Source organism: Marmota marmota, unplaced genomic scaffold, assembly GCF_001458135.2.
Source record: "Marmota marmota marmota unplaced genomic scaffold, marMar, whole genome shotgun sequence".
In the NCBI taxonomy this organism is placed as follows: Eukaryota; Metazoa; Chordata; class Mammalia; order Rodentia; family Sciuridae; genus Marmota; species Marmota marmota.
Genome location: NW_026000093.1, coordinates 29,183,489 through 29,190,726, shown reverse-complemented (window position 1 = coordinate 29,190,726; position 7,238 = coordinate 29,183,489).

Genomic DNA, 7,238 nt, shown 5'->3' with positions numbered 1-7,238 from the left:
ATTTAAAGAGCATGAGATACTTTTATTTTTAAGTAGATCACCACCTGGATGGGACTCAAGGCAGTCGATTAGATTCTATGATTCTATTCACTTGTATGCAAGGCCTGATGTGCAGAATGAACCACATCCATGTTGATTGCAAAAAATGAAATCAGTGTGGATAGGGATGAAAAAAGGACCATGGTGGGCTTGGCATGTGTTTGTGTGTGGGAGAGCAGAGGATGGAGGGTGCAAACTCAGACTATACTATCCCATGAGAGATCCTCAATGAATGTTTTCTGAATGAGCCAAAGAACCTTAGGGCTAGTTACCACAAAAATATCAAGTTGAAATTGTTGCAATTCTACAGATGATGCAAAATTTTACCCAGTGTTTATTGTATGCAAGGCACTGTGCCAGATGCATTAATCTGGTTCATTTTTTTTTTTGCTCTGGGATTCTTCTTTTTCTTTCTTTTTAATTTTTAGACCTTTATTTATTTATTTTTATGTGGCGCTGAGGATTGAACCCAGTGCCTCATATGTATGAGTATGCCACTGAGCCACAACCCCAGCCCTGGGCTTTTTTTTTGCTCTGGGCTTCTTAATGTACTGATTATTTTGCAGTGCCTTTAGTGTTGTGCCATTTAAAGATCTTAGTGGTTAATTTGCTTAGATTTAACCTACATTTTGTTAGGTTTCAACTATTAAAGGAGACAAGAAAATCCGGTGAAGTTTGAGTATCTCTTCTAGATATCGACCACAAACAAGGTCCTTATATGATTCCTCTTTGTGGAGACTAATTGAAATTCATGGGTCTTTACATAAATATATTGTTTAAGAGCATGTTTCATCCTGTGGCAAAAACCTTTCTAGATTTTATTGCAGTTACTGGAGGATGTGAAAATTTAAGTGTCTAGCACAGCAACTTACAAGTATTCTGGATGTTGTAAAAATCTTAAATAATTTTTTTAAGTGGAGGTTTCTTATATTCTTACATGTATTCTTTAGGGAATTGAATTCGTTAGGGATAAGAATTCGAGATGCCTGATAAGAGGCATAAAAATAGTTCTGATTTTAATTTAGACTATAGAGAGTTTCTCTTTATGAAAATATTTTTTTTGGATGACATTAAAACATAAAGCTTCAAAATATTATTACCTTTACAAAGATCATTACCAGTTAAATTCAGTCAGAAGCCACTCTAATTAGGTCAAACAGAAAGAGATTTAAGGAACGTAAGTGTCCAGCAGCACTTTGGAAGTACTGGAGGAGTAAAAGTCAGAGGGCAACCACCCATAGTTGCTATGGAGAATTTCAGGGAGTTGCTGCTGCCAGACAAGAGCTAGGAGGTGGCTGGAAAGGCTGATACCCAGGGAACCATTGTCCTGAAATGAAGGGTTGTCAGGGGAACATGGCTGCAGCAGAAGATGGTGTTTGCCCAAACTGATATGTCTGCTGCCAATTTCAGAGGGGGAAAAAAACATCTGCTTCCCTTCCATCATCCACATCTGATGTAGGATCACTGGAAGAACCTTCCGAGAACCAGAAGCTTCACTAGCAGAGGACAAGGCAATGTAGCTCACAGGTGTCTGGTCACTGGGAGGAGTATGGAAGGCAACAGGAATCATGCTGAGTGATATTGGACAATATCTATCATAGTCATCAGCAGAGATCAAAATACATGTCACTGGTTTTTGCATTGATGGAGCATATCCTTGAGGAGTTCTTTCAGACATTGGAATTTACTTTTATAAGTTTGTAGATGTCTAAAAATATCTTTACTTTACCTTTGTATTTGATTGATAATTTGGTTGGATATAGAATCCTATGTTCCAAAATTATTTCTGTAAGACTTTACCAGTATTGCTCTTTATCCTTTAGCATTCAGAGTTGCCAAAAGTGGGCGAGAGGCAATTTGATTTTCATTCTTGGGCAGGCAAATTATTACTATTATTTTTAATCTCTGGTGGAAATTTAAAGGACTTGATGTTTCAAGATTTCAGCATGTGTGTGGCTCTGATCATTTTTCATTCATTCTGGTTCTTTCTATTTGCTAACTCATGTTGCTCTGAAGCACCAAGAAATTTTCCACTCTTTATTTTCTACAAGAACTTACCCCCTCAAACCCAAGCAATCTACAAGCACCCTCAGATGAATGTTGGATCCCTCCATCCATCTTTCTTTTTCCTTAACTTTTAAGAGTAAAAGAAAACAGTAATATGCTCTCATCCACCTGAAGACATAACTTATTTTTATTTTAAAGCCTTCTGTTTTCTTCATTAAATCAATCTTAAATTTTCCTGCTCATTTGTTTTTTATTTCTGCTTGCTTTGTTTTATTTTAATGCCTCTGTTTTATGGGATTTGTTTTCCTGAAACATCTGTGATTCTCTGTGGCGTGATTTTCCTTATTTTTGAGTTTTTCTGCGTACCAGCATTTGAATGTTGTTTCTACTTAGCTTAAACTTCAAACAGTGGATGTGGAGAGGAGAGGGGTGTTCTGTGGAAAGAGAAGGTGCAGTGTTTGGATTTTTGGCCTTCTTCCTCTTTGGGTGTCTAGGCTCAGCTTTGCCTCTCTGTCCTTAGTGTTAACCCTCACTAACTATTAGTTTAGCACGGACACAGCTTGCTGCCCAGTGCACCAAAACCTGAAAGGGGAAAGGCAGGTGCTCTGAGCTGAACACTGTAGCCTGATTGCCCCTGAGTCCGATACCTCTTGACTTTGGCTCAGAATACTCCCAAATTTCATCTACCTGTGCAATTCTTGGCTTGCTCCATATCTGAGTTCATCCATTCTCTGACTTCCAAAGTTGGCTCAAGATTTCTGGCCTTGGCATGGCATTTCTGTTATCTATTACTGCAATTAAACTGTTTTATCATTAAATATCTTTAATGGTATTTCACACGTTTTGAGCAGAATCAACAAAATGAGTACACCCAGTCCTACATCTTGGTCCAACTGGTAACATCTCAATTATATTTAAAAAGTGTTGTTCTTTAAATCATTTCGATGTCACTTAAACAAGAGGAAACCATTCCTTGCTTTTAGAATTTTAATTAAAAATATTTTTTCAAAATACATCTATTCAAAATTATTGTCATTGGTTTATAGCACAAAAATTATAAAGTTGTTATTCTATCTGCCATGATGCATGACACGTAAACTTGACCTGAAAAACCCACTTGTTGATATCCATGCTTGTAAAGCTGGGGTGAAAGAAGGTGTAGTTATGGTCACTAAAGAGATGTTCAATGGAATGAAATTAGAAATCAACAATAAGATAAAAATAGAAGCTATTCTAACATCTATAAATAGGGAAACTAAATAATACTCTATTGAATGATGAAAATATAGCAGAAGAAATCAGGGGTGAAATAAGAAAATACTTAGAGGTTAAATGAGAATAGTGATACAACATCTCAATGTCTCTGCAACACTATGAAGTTTTTAAAATGAAAGCTCATGGCACTGAGCTCATTCATTAAAAGAATAGGAAGACACCAAATAAATAATCTAATAGTACATCTCAAGGCCCCTCAAAAGAAGAACAAATCAACACTAAAATCAGTAGAAGATGGAAAATAACCAAATTTAGAACCAAAATCAATGAAATTGAAATTAAAAAATCAATAAAAGAAAAAGTTGGTTTTTTTTGAAAAAAGACAAACAAAATTGATAAACCCTTAGCCAAGATAAGCAAAAGAAAGAGGAAAAAAATTCAAATGATTAAAAATTGTGATGAAAAAGAAAATATCATCAAAGACACTATTGAAATATAGAGAATAATCAGAAACTATTTTGAAAATTTATATTCCAATAAATTAGAATATCTTGACAACATAGACAAGTTTATAGAGACATATAACTTGCCCCAACTGAATCAGGAAGATGTAGAAAATTTAACAGTATGAAATTACTGTAATTAATGAAATTACTTGAAATTGATACCATCAGGAGGCTACTAATTAAGAAAAGCCCAGGGCTGGATGGATTCTCAATTGAATTTCTACCAGATTTTTAAAGAACTAACACCAAGTATCGTCAGATTATTCCACAAAATAGAGAAGGATGGAGCCCTTCCAAACTCACTCTATGAAGCTAATATCACCCTGATACCAAAACCAGACAAAGACACATCAAAGAAAGAAAATTTCACACCAATATCCCTGATGAACACAGATGCAGAAATTCTTAATAAAATATTGATGAATCACTTACAAAAACACATTAACAAGATAGTGCAGCATGATCAAGTGGGTTTCATCCCAGGGATGCAAGTTTGGTTTAACACACAGAAATCAATAAATGTAATTCTCCCCATAAATAGATTTAAAGAAAATAATCATATGAGTATTTCAATAGATCCAGAAAAAGCTTTTGATGAAATATAGCATTTATTCATGTTTAAAACACTAGAAAAATTAGGGATAGAAGAAACATACCTCAACATTGTAAAAGCTATATACAATAAAACCAAGGCCAACAACATTCTTTTTTTTTTTTTTTTTGAATACTCGGGATTGAATTCAGAGGCACTCAACCACTGAACCACATCCCCAGTTCTATTTTGTATTTTATTTAGAGACAGGGTCTCACTGAGTCATTTAGTGCCTTGCTTTTGCTGGCTTTGAACTCACGATACTTCTGTGTCAGCCTCTCGAGCCGCTGGGATTACAGGCATGCACCACTGCACCTGGCCCCAACAACATTCTAAACAGAGAAAAACTGAAAGCATTCCCTATAAAAAAAATGGAAGAAAACAGGGATGCCCTCTTTCACCACTTTTATTCAACTTAGTCCTTGAAACTCTAGCCAGAGCAATTAGTCAAAGAAATTAAGGAGATACAAATAGGAAAAGAAGAACTCAAAACTATCCCTATTTGCTCTTGACATGATTCTATTAGAAGACCCCCCCCCCAAAAAAAAATTCCACTAGAAAACTTTTAGAACTCATAAATGAATTCAGCAAAGTGGCAGAATATAAAAATAACACCCACCTTACCAGGCTCCTCCCACCTCACCAGAAACCCTGGCGCTGAAAGCAGACTGCCGCCATCTTGGCTCAACATTCTCGCAGTATTAGCTGGGGGCAGTTCTCAGATCTGATCTACAGTGGCCAGGTACCAGGTTCCCAACCTTCCCCCCTCCCCAGCAGTGGTAACCCAACACAGTAGCTGCCCAACACAGGTGTGCAGGGCGAACAAAGAGCTGCCCACGGGAGCCCTGGGGTGAGAGTTTCCTCAATTGGGAACTGCTGGGGGAGAGGGAGATGGGGCTAAAGTTTGTAGCCTAACAGAGAGACCAGGAACTGGGAAATCTCCAGGCAAGGGAGGGAGAAAGTACCAGGCACTCAAGTCATATGAGCAGTCCCAACAAGAGACTCCTTGCAGGTACTGGCGGGTGCCACTCCCTGCTTCCAGACGCCCTCCACCAGGACCAGTCTTCCCACCTTGGTTACCTCCACCATCCAGAGGGCAGACACAAGCTTACAACACATGACCCCACCTATTGGATGAGAAGAGAAGCAGGAAAGCTACGGATCTCTAAAGCTGGCTACAACCCTGGTTTCTTCCTTCGAGTTTTTTTTTTTTTTCTCTTCTACCCCTCCATCCTCTGGCCCTCACATCCCCAACATATGTGAAACCAACAACTTTGCATGAAATAGGATTTTTGAGGACTGAATCACTGAATAATATAATATAGAGGTGTTGTATATGCCCTTGTTTTTTCTTTTCCTTTTTCTTATTTTATTTTTCTTTTCCCTTCCAAATTTTACTGTTTTAACATCTGTATTTTTCTAAATACATATGTGTGTTTGTTTTATGTACTCTACTGTCATCCCACCTATGTGCCTACCCTAAATTACTTCCTGTCTATTCTCTTGCTACTAACCCTCTTCATTAGATTTCTCCTTCACACTTCCTGAGGTATATTACTCTATATCTCACATCCTACCTCCTCAGCATATCGTCCTATGCCCCACTCCCAGTTCACTGTCCAACATTTCTGTACATTGAGACTAAACTGTAAACGTTTTCATAACAACAAAGTGTTCATAGGTGGTATATTGTTGATATTGGGATCTGTTAACATTGTCCATCCCCACAAAGGAGAGGTCTTGGAACCCTACAAGAGCACTACAAACCTATAGGGTAAAAACAATAACAATCTAGACCCACAGAGCTGGAAAGGAAGACACACAAGCAACATGAAAAGACAAGGGAAGAAAGTGCCCCCCCAAAATGAAGATACCACATCATTAGAATCATTGGCAGCCACAGCAGAAGAAATGACAGAGAAGGAGTTCAGGATGTACATGGTTAAAATGATCTGTGAACTCAAGGAAGATAAAAGAGAGCAAATACAGGCAGTGAAAGATCACTTTGACAAGTAGCTACATAAACAAATACAGGAAGCAAAAGTTCACCTCAACAGGGAGATAGAGGTTCTAAAAAAAAACAAAACAAAAACAGAAATCCTTGAAATGAAAGAAACAATAAACCAAATTAAAAGCTCAAATGAAAACAAATAGTGCTGGGAAAATGGAAATCCATGGGCAGTAGGATGAAATTTAAATCCTATCTCTCACCCTGCACAAAACCCAAAGTGTGTCAAAGACCTAGGTATTAGACCAGAAACTCTGCACCTATTAGAAGAAAATGTAAGCTGAACACTGCAACATGTTGTCTTAGGAACTGAATTCCTCAGCAAGACTCCTAAAGCAAAAAATATAATAAAGAATCAATAAATGAGATGGTATCAAACTATAAAGCTTCTTCACAGCAAAGGAAAAATCAATAGGAGTAAGAGATTGTCTACCGAATGGGAGAAAATCTTTGCCACCTGTACCTCAGATAGGGCATTTATTTCCAGGATATGCAAGAAACATAACAAAAAAGCATAACATAACAAAAAGCATGACATAAACAAACAAAAATACCCCACAAGTAACTCAATTGATAAATGAGCAAAGAAACTAAACCAACACTTCTCAAAAGAAGAAATATGAGTGGTCAGCAAATATTGGGAAAAAAATGTTCAACATCTCTAGCAATTAGAGAAATACAAGTTAAAACTACACTGAGATTGCATCTCACTCTGGTCATAATGGCAATTATCAAGAATACATGTAACAACATTAAATGTTGGTGATGATGTGGGGAAAATGGTACACTCATACATTGTTGGTGGGGCTGCAAATTGGTGTAACCATTATGGAAAGCAGAATGGAGATTCCTCAGGAAACTTGGAATTGAA